Consider the following 20,241-nt stretch of genomic DNA (forward strand, 5'->3'; position numbering starts at 1 on the left):
GCCCAGGGGTAGGCAACCTTTCAGAAGTGGTGTGCCGAGTCTTCATTTATTCACTTTAATTTAAGGTTTCGCATGCCGGTAATACATTTTAACGTTTTTTAGAATGTCTCTCTCTATAAGTCTATATTATATAACTAAACTATTGTTGTATGTAAAGTAAACAAGGTTTTCAAAAAGTGTAAGAAGCTTCATTTAAAATTAAATTAAAATGCTGATCTTATGCCGCCAGCCTGCTCAGCCCGCTGCCAGCCTGGGGTTCTGTTCACCTAGGCCGGCAGCGGGCTGAGCGGGGCCTGCGGCCGGGATGCCAGCTGGCAAGGGGCCGGCAGCCGGGACCCCAGACCCGGGGGTAGTGGTTCAGGGGTCAGGGCAGAGGGCTGGGGGTGCAGGGCAGAGGGCTGGGGGTTTGTGGGGGGGGTTCAGGGGTCAGGGCAGAGGACTGGGGGTGTGTGGGGGTGCAGGGCAGAAGGCTGGGTGTGGGGGGGGGTTCAGGGGTCAGGGCAGAGGGCTGGGGTTCTCGGCTCATGGGGGTGCTCCCAGCCCCCTGCCCTGAGTGGCTCATGGCAGGGGGCTGGAAGGGATATGCCCTGTTCCACCCCCTTCCCCAAGGTCCCGTCCCTACCTTTTCTCTGCCTCCTCTACGGAGCAGCGAGCATGCTGCCACTCGTCCCCCTCCCCCTCGCAAGGCCATCATCTGATCGGTGCAGGGAAGGAGAGGAGGAGGGGCAGGAAAGCACCACGCTGGGGGAGGAAGCAGGGGAGGGGGGAAGCTTGGCTGCCGCAGGGCCAAGCTTCTGCCCCCTGCCCCCGCAGGGGAGAGCAGTGGGCGGGGGGGCTGAGGGCGGTTGGGGGCCGGGACTGCGGCGGGCAGCAGCGTGCCACTCAAAATCAGCTTGCGTGCCGTGTTTGGCACACGTGCCGTAGGTTGCCGACCCCTGGTATAAAATATCACGTCCAAAGAAAAGGAGAATCTGTCATAAATTTGAGACGTTACACCAAACAGAAGCAAAAATCACTAGCTAAAAAGTGTGATAACACAACAGTTCATGTCAGATTTATTTTCCTTACCTGGTGAAATACTGCGTCTAAACTTTTTCTTCTGCGGATAGGGGATTGATTTTGTTGTCTTTTCAATGAGACATTTAGAACTTTATTTAGGATATCTTTAAATCTCCCCCATTGTATTGCTGAGCAGCTTGGCAGACCTATTTTCCTCACTTAGAAAAATAAATTGTTACTTTTCTCCCAACTTACATATTTTTAAATGTTTCTATAATCTTGTCACTCGCATTGCTCCTATAGTATGGAAGGGAAATCTTTTTACTGCTTCAGCAGGTGACTGGCAGATGTTTTTGTCACGAGGGCGCACACTGCTTTTATTAACCTTTATTTTGGTCACACCATGTCCTCTTGCATTATATTAACCCAGTCTAACATATCTGCTCTTACGTGTGGTATAATCATGTCCATGTATTTGGTGTACATCGAAAAGATTGTCAAGGGCACCCAGAGCACTAGATGGAAGTTTATAGTTTGTAACCATCCAAATAAATGTGGACCTGATTGAATAATGAAAAATATTATTCAATAATAATTTATTCAGTAGTGGAAGGAAGAAAGGTTGAATATATTATTCAGCTTTTATTTTACCCATTGTAGAGCTGGTGAAATACTGAAAAGTGTGTTTGACACTTTTCTTGACATAAAATATATGCAAAGTTCATCATATAAATTATTTGTACTAAAAAATTGAACTGCAGAGATAATTGTAGGTTAACAGTATAACTACATCCTGGTCGAAGTCTAACACTCCTACTTTTGGGGGAACTGATGTGGGATATTTGTTGTCTACAAGTGGGCAGGCTCTCAAGATACCCTGTGAATAGCACATTGCAGTATAATGCAATGCTGTGCACTTGAGTCAATACTGATTCAGAGGGAAGATGGTGGTCTTCTAAGGACATGCTTCAAAGCTTATTGAAGTCAATGGGAGTCTTTCCTTTGGTTTCAATAGGCTTTGTATCAGGTCCTAAACAACCAATATTATTTCTTGAAATGCCTGGAGTTTCCAGCCCTGACTCTACTTTAATGTCTGTAGCTTGTTCAATAGGGAATCTAGATTAAACTAGCACTTTTATGAAGGTTGTTTCCCCATCGAAATCTAATTTACAGGTTAAATTGCCCACAAACTTTCCCACTCCACTTTTCAAATTCTTCAATAATATACTTCTGTGCTCACAGACTTTCCTTTAATTAGCAACTCCACCACCCAAACAGCACCTCAAAATTTTCACTTGCTATAGTAAATCCTGTCAGAATTTAACGGATTACAAGTGGCCCCTCACATATTTAGTGCTGCATGTCAGGATGCTGCAGTCTTAGGGTACGTCTACACTTACCGGAGAGTCCGGCGGCAGGCAATCGATGTTCTGGGATCGATCCCGGAAGTGCTCGCCGTCGACGCCGGTACTCCAGCTCGGCGAGAGGAGTACGCGGCATCGACGGGGGAGCCTGCCTGCCGCGTCTGGACCCGCGGTAAGTTCGGACTAATGTACTTCGAATTCAGCTACGTTATTAATGTAGCTGAATTTGCGTACCTTAGTCCGAAGTGGGGGCTTAGTGGGGACCAGGCCTTAGCAGAAAACAAAAGACAGTTGCCAGTGTTGCTACTTAAACTGCAAGCTAGTCCATATTTTGATTTAATTTCCCCCCCACATCTGACCTTCCAACTGAATTTCTGTTGTTGTCTATAAACGTCTAAGACTTTCCGGAGGCCTTCCCTGAGATGTGATTAAAGATACTAGCCTTTTGCAGAATTCAAATGAAGATGGTCACAAAGCTTGTTTTTTTGGGGGTAGTAAGCCTGCACTATACCAGCTAAAGTCAGTGGTTTTAAGCACTTAGGGAAATAAGGCCTATAAGAGATTAGCGCTCCATCTATGTCTGTATGTGTTTTTAAATACATGAAATCAACCTAAAATGACATGTCTGGGCAAGTGCAATGTCTGACATAACATGTGACTCTTAAAAAACAGCTACTTGTTCTATGGCAGGGGTTCTCAAACTGGTAGTCGGGACCCCTCAGGGGATCGCGGGGTTATTACATGGGGGGTTGCGAGCTGTCAGCTTCCACACCAAACCCCGCTTTGCCTCAAGCATTTATAATGGTGTTAAATATATAAAAAAGTGTTTTTAATTTATAAGGGGGGTCGCACTCAGAGCCTTGCTATGTGAAAGGGTCACCAGTAAAAAAGTTTGAGAGCCACTGTTCTATGGTGTTTTAGGAGATATTTTGAAGACCACCTGTCAAATATGTAAATAAATGCAGAACTTTTGTGACTCTTGCAAAGAGCTTCTAAATATTTTGTCGATAGAACCAAATTCAGATATTATCAGTGCCCAGAATGTTAAACAATTTACTAGCCAACTGACAAATCACTTTCTTTTTAAATCCTAGAACTTGCTTTATAATGTTCTAGGATTTCAGATGTTCTAGTTTCCAGTACTTTCAAAGAGAAGGGAACTTCTGTGAGTAGATAAAATGTTGCATTGTTAAAATGGCAGACATACAGAGAGGGCAGCAATGATAGTGAATAATGAAGATACTAAAATGGTGACAGGTATCTTTAAAAGGTTTGAAAACTTCTTTGTGTATATATATAATACAATGTATCCCTAACATACACCTCTACCCGGATATAACGCGACCCGATATAACACGAATTCGGATATAACGCGGTAAAGCGGTGCTCCGGGGGGGCGGGGCTGCGCACTCTGGCGGATCAAAGCAAGTTCGATATAACGCGGTTTTACCTATAACGCGGTAAGATTTTTTGGCTCCTGAGGACTGCATTATATCGGGGTAGAGGTGTATATTCAACTAATGATCAGAGTTTTTCTTTAAGGAAATTTAAGAAACAAATCAGGATATCCAAACTCAGGGGCCTATACACACAAACAGGAGAGAGCCCAATTTGACTCTCAATTCCATGATGCTTGCAGGGCTGGCAGACCAAAAACTAACCTACCAGCCTTTTGCTAATCTAGAATTTGATGAGAAACATTTTCTTTTTTTTTAGCAGAACTGTACCGTAACTTGTGTGCAACATTCACATACTATTATCTCTTTAATTTATTTGAATGTTTAATTATTGTAAAATAAAATGCTTTAATTTCAATATACAGTGCTTTTTCTGGCCAGTGAACTTGACTTGTGAATGCATGTGCAATTGCTGAAAATCTTACAGATTTTAAAGAAGGTAAATAATTAAGTGCTAAGTTATACTCTATTTATAAAGAGCTATATGAAGGTCACTTATGGTAATATTACATACAAATGATAAATTTAGAGTATCAAAATATTATGGAATTATGTTTTAGAGCTTGTGTTAGTATGTTTAATGGTACAAATCAGAAGTATCTTGTTTAATTCTAATCATTCATATATTGACTGGACAGTTGCTAACTTTTTATTTATAACTGTTCAACTGAATCATAGAATATCAGGGTGGAAGGGACCTCAGGAGGTCATCTAGTCCAACCCCCTGCTCAAAGCAGGACCAATCCCCAACTAAATCATCCCAGCCAGGGCTTTGTCAAGCCTGACCTTAAAAACCTCTAAGGAAGGAGATTCCACCACCTCCCTAGGTAACCCATTCCAGTGCTTCACCACCCTCCTAGTGAAAATGTTTTTCCTAATATCCAACCTAAACCTCCCCCACTGCCACTTGAGACCATTACTCCTTGTTCTGGCTTGAACTGAGCAAAAACAAATGCGTGGTTTTCATGTTAACATCTCATTCATAATTTTTATTCATTTGGTAAACTGAGCTGCTTCTCCAGATTTTTCCCATAATAAGATTTCATAGTTGGCCACTTACTTATAGTTTGGCACATTAACCTTCGTTTAGCTATTGGGCTGTTTGATTTCTCTTTCAATGTAAAAGATGGCATAACTTTTTCAGGGTTACTTCTGGGTTTACCCATTTATTTACCGGTATTTTACCAAGAATTCCCACACTTAAAAAAAATCTAATGGTATGTCTGGGGTCTCAATATAGATTGAATAGAACCAAGGAATTTTTTAGATAAAGATTGGGGAAAAAAATTTATGTCTCCATTTGGAGACAGAGAAATATTTTTACCATTTTAAGATATAAGATCTTGGAGCCCATAGTATCAATTGTTCAGCTTTTAATTGCAGCAAAATTTCAACTCCCTTTTTTATCCCCTATCCCAGTTGCTAACATAAACTGGTCACACATCTAAGGACTTGTACATACTACTGGTTATATCTGTATAACTTTTGTCACTCAGGGGTGTGAACAAGCCACCCCCCTGAGCGATGTAAGTTACACCGACCTAAGCGCTGAAGCACTCCCACCAACATAGCAACCGCTCTCGTGGAGCTGGTTTTATTATGCCAATGTCTCCCGTCAGCATAGAGTGTCCTCACCAAATGCGCTACGGTGGCGCAGCTGCGCCTCTGTCGCACGTTTTATGTAGACTAGCCATTATTCTCTCCCTGGCTATTGCAATATTTTGGCCTGTTCACTGCCTCTAATTGTCTGTCCTCTTCACTGTCAATCTCAATCTTTCTCTGTAATTTAAAACTGGAAACAATATGTTCTGAAGCTGTGATTATTTCTAGTAATTGTGCTACATTAAATATAAATTTCTACCTTTGTCTTTATAACAGAAGGGAACAGCTATAATTGTCCTCTTAAGTCAGTAATTTTTCCATAGTTCTATATAACCTGCAGTGTTTTAAGGAAAATGTACTGAAGTGCACTACTGTCCTATCCTCTGTATACAGTGCTGTATATTTTGTTACTCAGAACTATTGTTTTTTTGCGTGAAAGGGCAGTAACTGATTTCTGTGATTCTTGCTCTGGTTTCATTTATTGGCCTTCATTTTCAACTAGCATGCATTTCAGTGTGCGAGAAATTTTGAAGCCTGTGGGTAATCCTGGATAGGGCCTGTCACTTTCTAGCTGTGCTGTAAACAGGAGCTCCCGTAGATACGATTTAGTAGATTATCAGTTTCTAAAATGATAGAACAATCCAGTTGGATATTAAAAAGTAACTAAAATATTTAGTAGGAGAGTCCATCCAGTTTTGGTCATCAGAAATCAGGTAGAGAAAACTGATGCAATTATAAAAGAAAGAAATCTAGGTTTAAGCTTGAAATTTTGCTATTGAAGAGGCACTGTAAATAATTAAGTTCAATGTACCTTTCTTTTAAATCAATTTTCTGAGAAGACACCCTGTAAAGTAGAATGTCTTCTAATCTTAAAAAATCTGTTGTTTAAAAGTGTCTTTTGGATAGGCTCAAAAGAGCAACTCCATCAAACATGCTCAGATCTCCCTTTTCTTTCTGTGCACACTCTAGTTTGTTGCTGTTTCAGTTTTGCTGCTACTGTTATTGTTAAACAACCTTTTCCAGAGCCTGGGCAAGCCCAGCAAAACAGTTATGGGGTATAAACAAAGTGCTGCTGCCAAATGCACTAAGCACGCTAAATGCTTTTCTTTAATCTTTCAATTACATTAACATTTGAAGTGACTTGTAACAATAATACATATAAAATGTTTGGATGGAAATGTGATTTTTCCAGTTGATTTCCTTAACTGATCCTGGGATATGTAATCATTTGCTCCACTCTGTGCCACATAATATATAGCCATTACTGAGAGAATTAAGGACAGAGTTTAATTTATAATTGTGTTTGTATTATTGGGTTAAATCAGAGCCTTACAACAGACTTTCACATTTTTTTCTTCCTTTTCTATATTTTTATGTTACAATGATTTTTCTTCTAGTAATGCTATATTATGTTAAAATGGACTTTTCTTATGTTTAAAAAGAAGGGAGGAAGTTCTTTGAAGATCCAAAATACAAAACCCCCTTGTGGAAACAGAGTTGAAAAAGCAAAGTAACGCCCTAATCCTGTAAACCCTTGGGCACATGCTTATCTTTACACATGTGAGTAGTCCCCTGACTAAGCTTTTGAAGGATCTGGATCTAAGAATTTCTTTGAAGTCATCAGAGGCATGATCTCACAAACCCTTACTCACATGAGTAGTCCATTGAGGTCAATTGAACTTCTTGTTCGAGTAAGGATTACATGTAAATATTGGTTTGCAGGTTTAGTTTCATGGTCTGTATCATTACTGAGCATTCAAGCATTAATAATTGTCTGCTAATTGCATACTATTCTGTCATACAAGTAGATAATTAGAGAGTTTTGAAAATACATATTAGTTTAGTATCCTGTCGTAGCACTGGAGCTCTTCGATATTTTTGACATAACTTGTAACTTTGTAACCTGTTGTATCATTTTGTAGTATGGAGATGCTCAGACTTATTGTTTAAATCTGCATGCCCCCTATAAGAGAAACAGAGAAATGACTGGGAAATATTTAGCTTTTATAATACTAAATTGAGTTCATTCATGTCCTGTAGAATAAAACTGGCTCAGAGATAGGAAACAGAGTGGAATAACTGGCTAATCTCACTGTTGGAACAGACTAATAATGGGATACTTCTGAAATTGGCACTAAGACTAGTGCTGGTCAGTGTGTTTGGTGTTTTAATGAACTGGAAGATGTGATCAATGGCATACAAAAATGTTAGATTAGTCAACAGTAGGGGGCTGTGGAGAACTCTAGAAAGATTTAGCAAAATTAGTTATTTAGAAAACATGATAGTAAATGAAATACATTATTTTGCAGTAACCCAAACTGTATGTTAAAAATGACATCTTAAGTGACTAAAAATGTTATTTTGAAGTTCCAAGTTTATTTTTCAGTTACATACAGATATAATGTGCACAGGAGTATTTCAGGTTTTTCCCAGTCAGCGAACAATTTATGAGTTTACCCTGTATAAGCTTTATACAGAGTAAAACAGATTTATTTGGGGTTTGGATCCCATTGGTAGCTGGGTGTCTGGATGCTGGAGAGAGGTGACCTGCTGAGCAGTTTTTGGTTAAAGTCTGCAGCTCTGGGGGCATGGACCAGACCTGGGTCTGTGTTGCAGCACGCTAGTGTGTCTGGCTCAACAAGGCAGGGTTCTGGAGTCCCAAGTTGGCAGGGAAAACAGGCTCAGAGGTAATTTCAGCACATCAGGTGACAGTCCCAAGGGGGTCTCTGTGACTGAACCCATGTTTGTCTGATTCTGGGGCTGGAAGAACCCAGCTGTGGGGAACCTAGGTCCTGCAAGATAGCTCCATTGGGAGGGAACTTGCAGAAGGGAGAAGTAGAGCTCCATATGAGAATACAAGTGACACAAGCAGTACATTGATAGAAGTACAGAAACCCCCACCCTCCCGAAGAGTAACCCTAATAAATGAGCACGCTCCAAAGTAACGGGCAAAGCTGGTAACAAATGCCCTCTGAGCCCCTCGATCCTAGCCCGGAGCACCCTCCTACACCCCAAACCCCTCATCCCCAGCCCCACCTCAGAGCCTGCACCCCTAGCTGGAGCCCTCACTTCCCCACCCTGCCCCAGCCCTGACCACCCTCCCACCCTCTGAACCCCTCAGTCCCAGCCCGGAGCACCCTCCTACACCCCAAGCCCCTCATCCCCAGCCCAGAGCCTGCACCCCCAGATGGAGGCCCTCCTCCCCAGGGCCCCAACTTCCTGCCCCAGCCCAGAGCCCCCTCCTGCACTCCAAACTCCTCAGCCCCAGCCCGGAGCCCCCTCCTGTGCCCCAAATCCCTCATCCCCGGCCCCACATCAGAGCTTGCCATAGGTGCCGACTTCCTGTCTAGCTGGGAGGTGCTTGACCATCCCCTCTGCCCCAGGCCCTGCCCCCACTCCACCCCTTCCCACAAGTCTCCACCCTACCTCTTCCCGCCCCCAATCTGCCCCCGTCCCCCCTCTTTCCTGCCTCCTCCCCTGAGTGCGCCCTGTCCCCGCTCCTCCCACTCCCTCCTGGAGCTTCCTACATGCCGCCAAACAGCTGTTCGTGGCGGGTGGGAGGCACTGGGAGGGAGGGGGAGGAGTTGGTCAGCGAGGCCGCCGGCAGGTGAGAGACACTAGGGGGCGGAGGTAGGAGAGGGGAGCTTGGCTGCCGGTGGGTGCTAAGCACCTGCTAATTTTTCTCTGTGGGTGCTTCTGCCCTATGGAGCCAGCACTCCAAGCCACAGCCCTCAAACACTCCCATGCCCCAGCCCAGAGCTCCCTCCCGCATTCCTAACCCCTCAGCCCCAGTCCAGAGCCCCCTCCTGCACTCTGAACACCTCATTTCTGGCCCCACTCCAGAGCCTGCATCCCCAGCCAGAGCCTGCATCCCCTCCTGCACCCTAACCCCCTGAGTCAGCCCAGTGAAAATGAGTGAGTGAGGGTGGGGAGAGCGAGCGTCAGAGGGAAGAGGGGATGGAGTGAGTGGGGGGCGGGGCCTTGGAGAAGGGGTGGGGCATGGGCGGGTTCTCAGGAGGACAAGGGGCAGGGGCGGGGCAATGATGTTTGGTTTTGTGCGAGTAGAAAGTTGGCAACCCTATTGCGGTGTGACCCTCTTTATGTTTGGAGCACAGGGTTTGGCAATCACACGGACCGGATCCAAAGCCCTGACGGGCTGGATCCAGCCTGCGTGCCGTAGTTTGCCCACCCCTGGTTTAGGCACTAAAACTGAGAATTTCAGCTGCCTTCTGTGGCCTTTGTGTTCAGTTAACCCACTGTCCAGTTACAAGGACTCTTTTTCTCTGTGAGAGAATTTTGTTTAAAAACATGAATGCCTCGTTTTAGTTATGAGAGAAAACTATGTGCCTGTCATGTGACTAAACTTCTTATTTTTTACTAAATTTAGATATATCTGAACCAGTTATCAAATTGGAAAATCTCCCCCCAAATCCGAGGCTATGACCTTGTCACATATTTCTCAATGAAGCAAATATATAGAGCAAAGTTAAGAGACCCTTGTAATATGCTTGTGCCTGACTCTAAGGCGTAGTGACTCTAGTGATCCCCAGTATGGTAAAGTAAATAAAGAAGATGCAAAAGAATCCTTCTTCAATTTAATCTAATTTAAATGTTTACTTTTCTTGTACAGATCAGCTGTTTTTAATTCTGTTGAATACTTTGAAATACTAACCATATGGTACTGTTATTTAGACGGTCCTTGGTATTCTTCCATCCCAGAACTCTTTTCTGCCTTGATGAACATTTCAGTTATTAAATGAGATAATCCTGGATGATGTCAACAATAGACTGAGCACCATAATTACCGGGGTTTATCAGAAAACCCAAGTTTAGACTCCTGAATGGCTTGAAAAATGGAAAATGTTACTTACACAGGAAGCCAGAAAGACTTCCCAAAACAATACCGCAGGGTGCAGGAGAGAGAATTTCTGTTAAATAAGATCTCTAGAACACTACACTTTATGGGCTGCGTACACATACATGTTGTCACAACCAGATCAGATTAATGAACAAATGAATATGAAAATGAATAAACATTTTAAAATATTCCTTTAAAGATAAATTTTCTGCAACAATGGTGTGGCCATACTTGTCGAGGTGTGTAAGAGATTTCTGTGCATTTCCTTCCCCTATTTGGATGAGAATATATACCTTCTATATATGTTTAATTGTTTTCTGTTAATATTACTAGTGATAATTATTCCTTTTAACTAACAGTTGAAAGGAGAAAAAAGCCACAAATTATTGGCTGTAAGATGTCAGCCATTTTCAAATAAGTACATATGTCAAGGCTGCTTCCCCACTTTGAACTTTAGGGTACAAATGTGGGGGCCTGCATGAAAACTTCTAAGCTTAACTACCAGCTTAGATCTGGTCCGCTGCCACCATCCCAAAGCTAATTCCCTTCCCTGGGTAGCCTTGAGAGACCTTCACCAATTCCCTGGTGAATACAGATCCAAACCCCTTGGATCTTAAAACAAGGAGAAATTAACCATCCCCCCTCCTTTTTTCCACCAACTCCTGGTGAATACAGTTCCAACCCCCTTGGATCTTAAAACAAGGAGAAATTAACCATCCCCCCTCCTTTTTTCCACCAACTCCTGGTGAATACAGTTCCAACCCCCTTGGATCTTAAAACAAGGAAAAATCAATTAGGTTCTTAAAAAGAAAGCTTTTAATTAAAGAAAAAGGTAAAAATCATCTCTGTAAAATCAGGATGGAAAATAACTTTACAGGGTAATCAAACTTAAAGAGCTCAGAGGACCCCCCCTCTAGCCTCAGGTTCAAAGTACAGCAAACAGAGATAAACACTCTAGTAAGAGGTACATTTACAAGTTGAGAAAACAAAGATAAACTAACACGCCTTGCCTGGCTGTTTACTTACAAGTTTGAAATATGAGAGACTTGTTCAGAAAGATTTGGAGAACCTGGATTGATGTCTGGTCCCTCTCAGTCCCAAGAGCGAACAACCCCCAAAACAAAGACCACAAACAAAAGCCTTCCCCCCCCCCCCCCAAGATTTGAAAGTATCTTGTCCCCTTATTGGTCCTTTGGGTCAGGTGTCAGCCAGGTTACCTGAGCTTCTTAACCCTTTACAGGTAAAAGGATTTTGGAGTCTCTGGCCAGGAGGGATTTTATAGTACTGTACACAGGAGAGCTGTTACCCTTTATAGTTATGACACGCCCCCCAAATCACAGATAGTGTTGGACAGCCGGTTTCACACTGGCTGTGATTTCTTTCTGGAGCTCTAGGAGAAAACAGAGTTAATAAGACACATGCACCGTTAGACATACTACTGATTATATAAAAACTAACAATATGTTTCACATTCCAAGAACAATTTTTAAGCAGTTGATTCTGGAAAACTTTCCCGGGAGAGTGCATCAGCCACTTTGTTAGAAGCCCCTGAAATGTGTTGTATTTTAAAATTAAAAATTTGGAGAGCTAAACTCCACCGAAGAAGTTTTTTGTTATTCCCCTTGGTGGTATGAAGCCACTGTAGCGCAGCATGGTCTGTTTGTAGTTGGAAACGCCGTCCCCAAACATATGGGCGTAGCTTTTCCAGCGCGTACACAATGGCGTAGCATTCCTTTTCGCTGATTGACCAGTGGCTTTTCCTCTCAGACAGTTTCTTGCTGAGAAACACGACAGGATGGAATTCTTGATCCGGTCCTTCCTGCATTAAAACTGCTCCCACGCCCCGCTCGGACGCATCTGTGGTTACTAGGAACGGTTTGTCAAAGTCTGGGGCCCTTAGCACAGGGTCAGACATGAGCGTCGCCTTAAGCTGGTGAAAGGCCTTTTGACACTTATCAGTCCACTGAACTGCATTTGGCTGTTTCTTCCTGGTTAGGTCTGTCAGCGGGGCGGCGATTTGGCTGTAGTGTAGTACAAATCGCCTATAATATCCGGCCAAGCCTAAGAAGGATTGGACCTGTTTCTTTGACTTTGAAACCGGCCACTTTTGGATAGCATCCACTTTGGCCTGTAGGGGATTTATAGTTCCTTGACCCACCTGGTGCCCCAGGTAAGTCACTCTGTTTTGGCCTATTTGACATTTTTTAGCCTTAACAGTTAGTCCTGCCTGCCAGATGCGCTCGAAGACTTTTTCCAGGTGCTCCAGGTGTTCTGTCCATGAATCAGAAAAAATGGCCACATCATCGAGGTAGGCAACTGCAGATTCTCCCAATCCCGCTAGGAGACCATTTACAAGTCTTTGGAAGGTGGCGGGTGCATTTTGCGACCCGAAAGGGAGTACATTGAATTCATACACCCCTGCCTGGGTGACGAAGGCTGACCTTTCCTTAGCGGGTTCATCTAGGGGTACTTGCCAGTACCCTTTGGTTAAGTCTAAAGTAGAGATGAATTGGGCATGTCCCAATTTCTTCAATAGCTCATCTGTGCGTGGCATTGGATAGTTGTCAGGACGAGTTACAGCATTTAGCTTACGGTAGTCCACGCAAAAGCGTATTTCCCCATCTGGTTTGGGAACTAGAACAACTGGAGATGCCCATGCACTATTAGAGGGGCGGATTATACCCATCTGTAGCATGTCCTGGATCTTCCTTTGTATAGCAGTTTGGGCATGAGGTGACTCCCGGTAGGGTGGGGTTCTAATTGGGTGAGCATTACCTGTGTCAATGGAGTGGTATGCCCGTTCGGTCCGTCCTGGAGTGGCTGAGAAAATTGGTGCAAAGCTTGTGCACAGCTCCTTGATCTGCTGTCGCTGCAGACGTCCAAGGGTCGCGGAGAGGTTCACCTCTTCCACGCCACCATCACTTCTTTCTTCGTAGTAGACACCTTCAGGCCACTCCGCGTCATCTGTTTCCTGGGCTGTAAACTGGCAAACGTTTAATTCTCTGGAATAAAAGGGCTTAAGAGAATTAACATGGTATACCTTAGGCTTTATGTTGGAGGTGGGGGAGGCTATGAGATAGTTAACAGCTCCTAGGCGCTCCTGGACCGTGAATGGTTCTTCCCACGATGCTTCCATTTTATGGGCCTGGAGCGCCTTTAAGACCATGACTTGGTCTCCTACTTTGAAGGACCGTTCTCTGGAATGTTTATCATACCAGGCCTTTTGCTCTTCCTGAGCATCCTTTAGGTTTTCTTTAGCAAGTGCTAAAGAGTGTCGGAGGGTGCTTTGTAGGTTGCTTACAAAGTCTAGAATGTTAGTTCCTGGAGAAGGCGTAAACCCCTCCCATTGCTGCTTCACCAACTGTAATGGCCCCTTAACCTTGCGGCCATACACAAGTTCAAATGGTGAAAACCCTAAACTGGGATGTGGTACAGCCCTGTAGGCAAAAAGCAACTGCTGCAACACTAGGTCCCAATCATTGGAGTGTTCATTTACGAATTTACGTATCATGGCCCCCAAAGTTCCATTAAACCTCTCCACCAGGCCATTGGTTTGATGGTGATAAGGGGTGGCAACCAAGTGATTCACCCCATGAGCTTCCCACAGGTTTTTCATGGTCCCTGCCAGGAAATTAGTTCCCGAATCTGTAAGGATGTCGGAGGGCCACCCTACCCTGGCAAAAATGTCTGCTAATGCCTGGCACACACTTTTAGCCCTGGTGTTGCTTAAGGGTACTGCTTCCGGCCATCGGGTAGCAAAATCCATGAAAGTCAGTATGTACTGCTTTCCTCTGGGTGTCTTCTTTGGGAAAGGACCCAGAATATCCACAGCTACTCGCTGAAATGGGACCTCAATTATGGGTAGTGGCTGGAGAGGGGCTTTAACCTGATCTTGGGGCTTTCCCACTCGTTGGCACACCTCACAAGACCGGACATAATTAGCAACGTCCTTGCCCATTCCCTCCCAGTGGAAGGACTTCCCCAACCGGTCTTTGGTTCTGTTCACCCCAGAATGGCCACTGGGATGATCATGGACTAAGCTCAAGAGCTTTACCCGATACTTAGTGGGAACTACCAACTGTCTTTGAGGATGCCAGTCTTCCTGGTGCCCACCAGAAAGAGTCTTCTTGTATAAAAGTCCTTGTTCTACAACAAACCGGGATCGGTTAGAAGAACTGAGAGGCGGTGGGGTGCTCCGTGCTGCCGCCCAAGCTTTCTGAAGGCTGTCATCTGCTTCCTGCTCGGCCTGGAACTGTTCCCTTGATGCTGGAGACATCAGTTCCTCCTTGGACTGTGGACTGGGGCTTGGTCCCTTTGGAAGCAATGCAGGTGCTGGGGCTGTTTCCATTGACTGTGAACTGCTGTCTGCTGGTGCACTATGTGGTATTTCAGGCTCTGGCTCAGCCTCTTGGGTAGGGTTATCTGCTGCTTCCGCCAGTTCAGGCTCGCTGGTGCCCTCTGACATTGGAGTTGTAGACGGGTTTGCAAGCGCTGGATTCAGTGCTGGCAATGGTTCTGGTGCTGGTTGCGTTGCCAGTTCCGGTTCTGGGACTGGCTTTGGCTGGGTCTCTGGGATTGGATCCACTACGGCTGTTGCAGTCGTTGGCAGGGGATCCGGTTCCACCACCTTTGTTTGGGTCTCTAGTAACACAGACAGGGCCCTGGTGGACGGCTCAGGAACAGGGATGGGGGTGAAAGCTTGCTTAGCCTGGCTGCGGGTGACTATTCCCACCCTCTTGGCTAGCTTCACATGGTTGGCCAAGTCTTCCCCCAGCAGCATGGGGATGGGATAATTGTCATAGACTGCAAAAGTCCACATTCCTGACCAGCCCTTGTACTGGACATGCAACTTGGCTGTAGGCAAGGTTACAGACTGTGACACGAAGGGTTGAATTGTCACTGGAGCCTCCAGGTTGATGAGTTTGGGGTCCACTAGGGATTGGTGGATAGTTGACACTTGTGCCCCAGTGTCCCTCCAAGCGATAACCTTCTTTCCGCCCACTCTCAAGGTTTCCCTTGGCTCCGAGGGTATGAGAGAGGCATCTGGGTCTGGGGATCTTTGGTGTGATTGTGGTGTAATGAACTGTAATCGGTTGGGGTTCTTGGGGCAGTGAGCCTTTATATGTCCCAGTTCATTACATTTAAAACATCGCCCGGCTAAGGTGTCACCGGGGCGATGTTGGTTGGTGGAGACTGGTGGGGTGGGGTGAGAAGGCGTCTGGGGTTTCCCTTGGGATGTGGGTGGGACCTTGGGTTGTCCCCGGTGGTAAGGTTTTGGTTCGGCTTGCCCCTTCTGATATTCGCTCCAACTGCTACTAGTTTTTTTTTTTCTGCCACCTCCACCCATTTGGCTCCAATCTCCCCCGCCTCGGTTACAGTTTTGGGCTTCCTATCTAGGATGTACCTTTCTATTTGCTCAGGAACACCCTCTAAAAACTGCTCCATTTTTACTAGGGAAACCAGATCTTCCAGAGATTTAACATTTGCTCCTGATACCCAGGCATCACAATTTTTGTCAATGTGGTAGGCATGTCGGGTAAATGACACGTCTGGTTTCCACCTTAGGGCTCTGAACCGCCGACGGGCATGCTCGGGTGTTAGCCCCATTCTGAGTCTGGCCTTGTTTTTAAAAAGTTCATAACTGTTCATGTGTTCCTTAGGCATTTCAGCCGCCACCTCTGCTAAGGGTCCACTGAGCTGCGGCCTCAGCTCTACCATGTACTGGTCTGTAGTGATGCTGTATCCAAGGCAGGTCCTTTTAAAATTTTCTAAGAAGGCCTCAGTATCATCGCTTGCCTTGTAGGTGGGGAATTTTCTGGGATGGGAAGTGGTACCTGGAGAGGGGTTGTTAGGATTGGCTGTTGTATCCGGCCTAGCCCGTGCTAATTCCAGTTCATGCTTCATCTCTTTTTCTCTCAGCTCCATCTCTTTTTTTTTCAGCTCCATAGCTCTTTTGTGGGCCTCCTCTTTGGTTTTCTCTTCCCTTTCATGGGCCTCCTCTTTGGCTTTCTCTTCAGCTTCTCGCTCGAGTTTTTTTAATTGAAGCAGTCTCTGATGTTTTTTCTCATTTTCTTCTGCTTTTAGTTTGGCCAGTTCTATTTTGTTAGCTACATCTTTGGTAGTCATTTTCCTGTTTTCTTGTGCTGGGCCACACCCCTCTGCAGTTGACTGAAACTGGGATGCACTCAGCTCAGGCTGCTGCTGAGGTAACAGAGACTTTCTAACTAGCTATTCCCGAGGAGGTAAAAAGAAAAAAAAAACAATTCAGCTTGTAAATTCCTTTTACCAGTTGTTTGCTCATTGATTGAACCCTTCTCTTAACAAAGACCCTTGTTAAAAAAAACTTAACACCTCTGCCTTCAGGCAAGGAGAGATAAGATATGCATCTACCTTCAGCTCTGCTTTCCAAGCAGCTAGAAGGGAAAAAAAATCTTACTGGCTTTTGGGTTTAAAATGATTCCCACCGCTGCCACCATGTCAAGGCTGCTTCCCCACTTTGAACTTTAGGGTACAAATGTGGGGGCCTGCATGAAAACTTCTAAGCTTAACTACCAGCTTAGATCTGGTCCACTGCCACCATCCCAAAGCTAATTCCCTTCCCTGGGTAGCCTTGAGAGACCTTCACCAATTCCCTGGTGAATACAGATCCAAACCCCTTGGATCTTAAAACAAGGAGAAATTAACCATCCCCCCTCCTTCCTCCCACCAACTCCTGGTGAATACAGATCCAACCCCCTTGGATCTAAAAACAAGGAAAAATCAATCAGGCTCTTAAAAAGAAGGCTTTTAATTAAAGAAAAAAGTAAAAATCATCTCTGTAAAATCAGGATGGAAAATAACTTTACAGGGTAATCAAACTTAAAGAGCTCAGAGGACCCCCCCTCTAGCCTCAGGTTCAAAGTACAGCAAACAGAGATAAACACTCTAGTAAAAGGTACATTTACAAGTTGAGAAAACAAAGATAATCTAACACGCCTTGCCTGGCTGTTTACTTACAAGTTTGAAATATGAGAGACTTGTTCAGAAAGATTTGGAGAACCTGGATTGATGTCTGGTCCCTCTCAGTCCCAAGAGCGAACAACCCCCAAAACAAAGAGCACAAACAAAAGCCTTCCCCCCCCAAAGATTTGAAAGTATCTTGTCCCCTTATTGGTCCTTTGGGTCAGGTATCAGCCAGGTTACCTGAGCTTCTTAACCCTTTACAGGTAAAAGGATTTTGGAGTCTGGCCAGGAGGGATTTTATAGTACTGTACACAGGAGAGCTGTTACCCTTTATAGTTATGACAACATACAATAATCTTTACTTTTCATCCTTCTAAGTATACAAGCTCACCAAAATAGTAGCTGATGGACATAGTCTTCATGTTGTGTACTTTAGGTTTGAGTGTACTTCTTAAAACTTACTGTGCTCTTAATCTCCTCAAAGATTTTGCTGTTAATATACTTTGATAAGACTAGTTTATAATTACTATATTTTATCAGCATTTGCTAATTACATACTTTTAAAACTGCTGTCTCTGATATTTTTAAAACAGTGTATTTAAAATGATTGATGTTAATGTAATAGCTATACTAATTTGCTATAATTTTTGATAGTTTTCAGTTAGCAACATGGTTATGTGAAGAATTTTAAGTAGAAATCCATCTGTTACTATAGCAAAACCTATTCTTAAGGCCACCTGCTGTCTGTGGCAAGGTTCACCTGTGTAAACAGCCATTGAAATAAGTCCTCTGAAGGCTCTCTGTGAATGTATTTCTGACAACTTCCAAACATTCAGTTGTGTAATTTTTTTGAGGTGTCTAGGGAGTGGCTTCAAAATAATGGATGTTTTGTAATGTGAAAAATGATGATTAAAACTATTTAATTTTTAAATTGTGAATCAAAAGTTATGGTTATGGTTCATCTGTTCATTCTGATATATTTTTAAACTACAAGCATATCAGAAACAAGTAGGTCTTCTGGACTCCCAGGGAGGGTAAGGGGCAATTAAGGAGTGTGATGGTTGTGTACCACTCACCCACCCGGCCCTGAAAAGGTTAATGAGGGCCTGAGAGGCAAGTTATGTTATCTGGCTGCATCTGGAGGTGGGCCCAAGCTTTGGGATGAAGCCCAGCTGTGGAGGTGCTGGGTAGTGACTATAAAGGCAGGAAGTTTAGCACAGAAGGAGGTAGGGAGAGAGTCTGCAGTCTCTCTCAGAGATTATCGAGAGAAGGCCCTGAGTAGAGTAAGCAGCCAGGGGGCTCCGCATGCTGCCCCGCCCCAAGCGCTGGTTCCGCAGTTCCCATTGGCTGGGAACCGCAGGCAATGGGAGCTGTGGGAGTGGCGCCTCTGGATGGGTCAGCGCGCAGAGCCGCCTGGCTGCCCCTCCGCGTAGGAGCTGGAGTGGGGACATGCCGCTGCTTCTGGGAGCTGCTTGAGGTAAGCACTGTCCGGAGCCTGCACCCCGACCCCTTCCTGTGCCCCAACCCTGATCCCCCTCCCACCCTCTGAACCCCTTGGTCCCAGCCCAGAGCACCCTTCTACACCCCAAACCCCTCATCCCCAGCCCCACTCCAGGGTCTGCACCCACAGCCAGAGCCCTCTCACCCCACACACCCCAACCCAAAGCCCCCTACCACATTCCAAAGTCCTCATCCCCCACGTGGAGCCCCCTCCTGCACCCAAACCCTTCATCCCTGGCCCCACCCCAGAGCCTGTACCCCCAGCCAGAGCCATCACCCCTTCCCACATCCCAACCCACTGCCTCAACCTGGACCCCTCCCTCCTGCACCTTGAACTCCTAATTTCTGGCCCCACCCCGGAGCCCGTATCCCAGCTGGAGCCCTCACCCCCTCCCACATCCCAGCCCCTTGAGCCAGCCTGGTGAAAAGCGAGCGAGTGAAGGTGGTGAGGGGGGTGGAGTGAGCAGGGGCGGGGCCTCAGAGAAGGGGCAGGGCAGGGGCAGGGGCAGGGCCTTGGAGGAATGGTGGGGCAAGGGTGTTTGGTTTTGTGTGAGTAGAAAGTTGGGAATCCTACCTTGAGTCTGGCAAGTGGCCAGGAGTGACAGAGAACAGCCACTGGGGTGGAGCAGGCTCAGGTGGGAAGCCCTGGTGTAGGATAACTATGACATTAAAGAATTAGAGTTAGTTTAAGTTTGATTAAGGAAATATATGTGTTGTAAAGAAAGGCCCTGATTAGCAGGTGGAAAGAAGGCCATGAAAATAATAAGGCCAGAAGTAATTAAGTAAGGAGTGTGACATTGCACTCTATATGATTTGATGAATGTATGCTGATGAGTGTGAACATAATGTAACTATGCAAAAGGTCTCTTGTAAGGTATCATTACAAAGCTTATACTCTACTGAGTGTGGTCATCCTATTTGTATAAATGTACCCCTCTTGTATCTGAAACTCGAAGTATAAAATATAACTGAGGGCCTATTGTAATTATGCAAAGTTGTGGGCCATTAATGGTGGTTTGGAATCTTGATGGCTCCCATTAACCAGGACAATTGACTGTAGATGGCTCTGTTTTACTTGTAAGTCTTCCTGTATACATGTATGCTGGCAAGTGGGTAATGAAGTCTTACAGTGACATGTGATCATGTCACCTGAACTGGAATCCATCTTTAACCTGGTGCTTTTCCATTGAGAAGGAGAGGGTGGGAACCCAGAGAGGGACAAAGGATTCCCGCCTTATGCAAAAGATATATAAGTGGGTGGAACAGAACAAAAGGGGGAGCCCTCATGAGAAATCCCCTAGCTACCACCTGAACTGGAACAAGGGATGTACCGGGGATCAATTCAAAGGTGAAGCCAACGGAGCCTATTTGCCAGTGATGTGGCAATGTGGTTTGGAGACGGAGCATCACTCTGAAACCAGGTGGAGACTGAGACCATGTGAGAACATGAACGAGCCTTCCAGCACAAGCTGGCTATGGACATACTCAGCCCGATATATGAGCAAAGCAAAGAACTCCA

This window comes from Emys orbicularis, chromosome 1 (genome assembly GCF_028017835.1).
Source record: "Emys orbicularis isolate rEmyOrb1 chromosome 1, rEmyOrb1.hap1, whole genome shotgun sequence".
Lineage (NCBI taxonomy): Eukaryota > Metazoa > Chordata > Testudines > Emydidae > Emys > Emys orbicularis.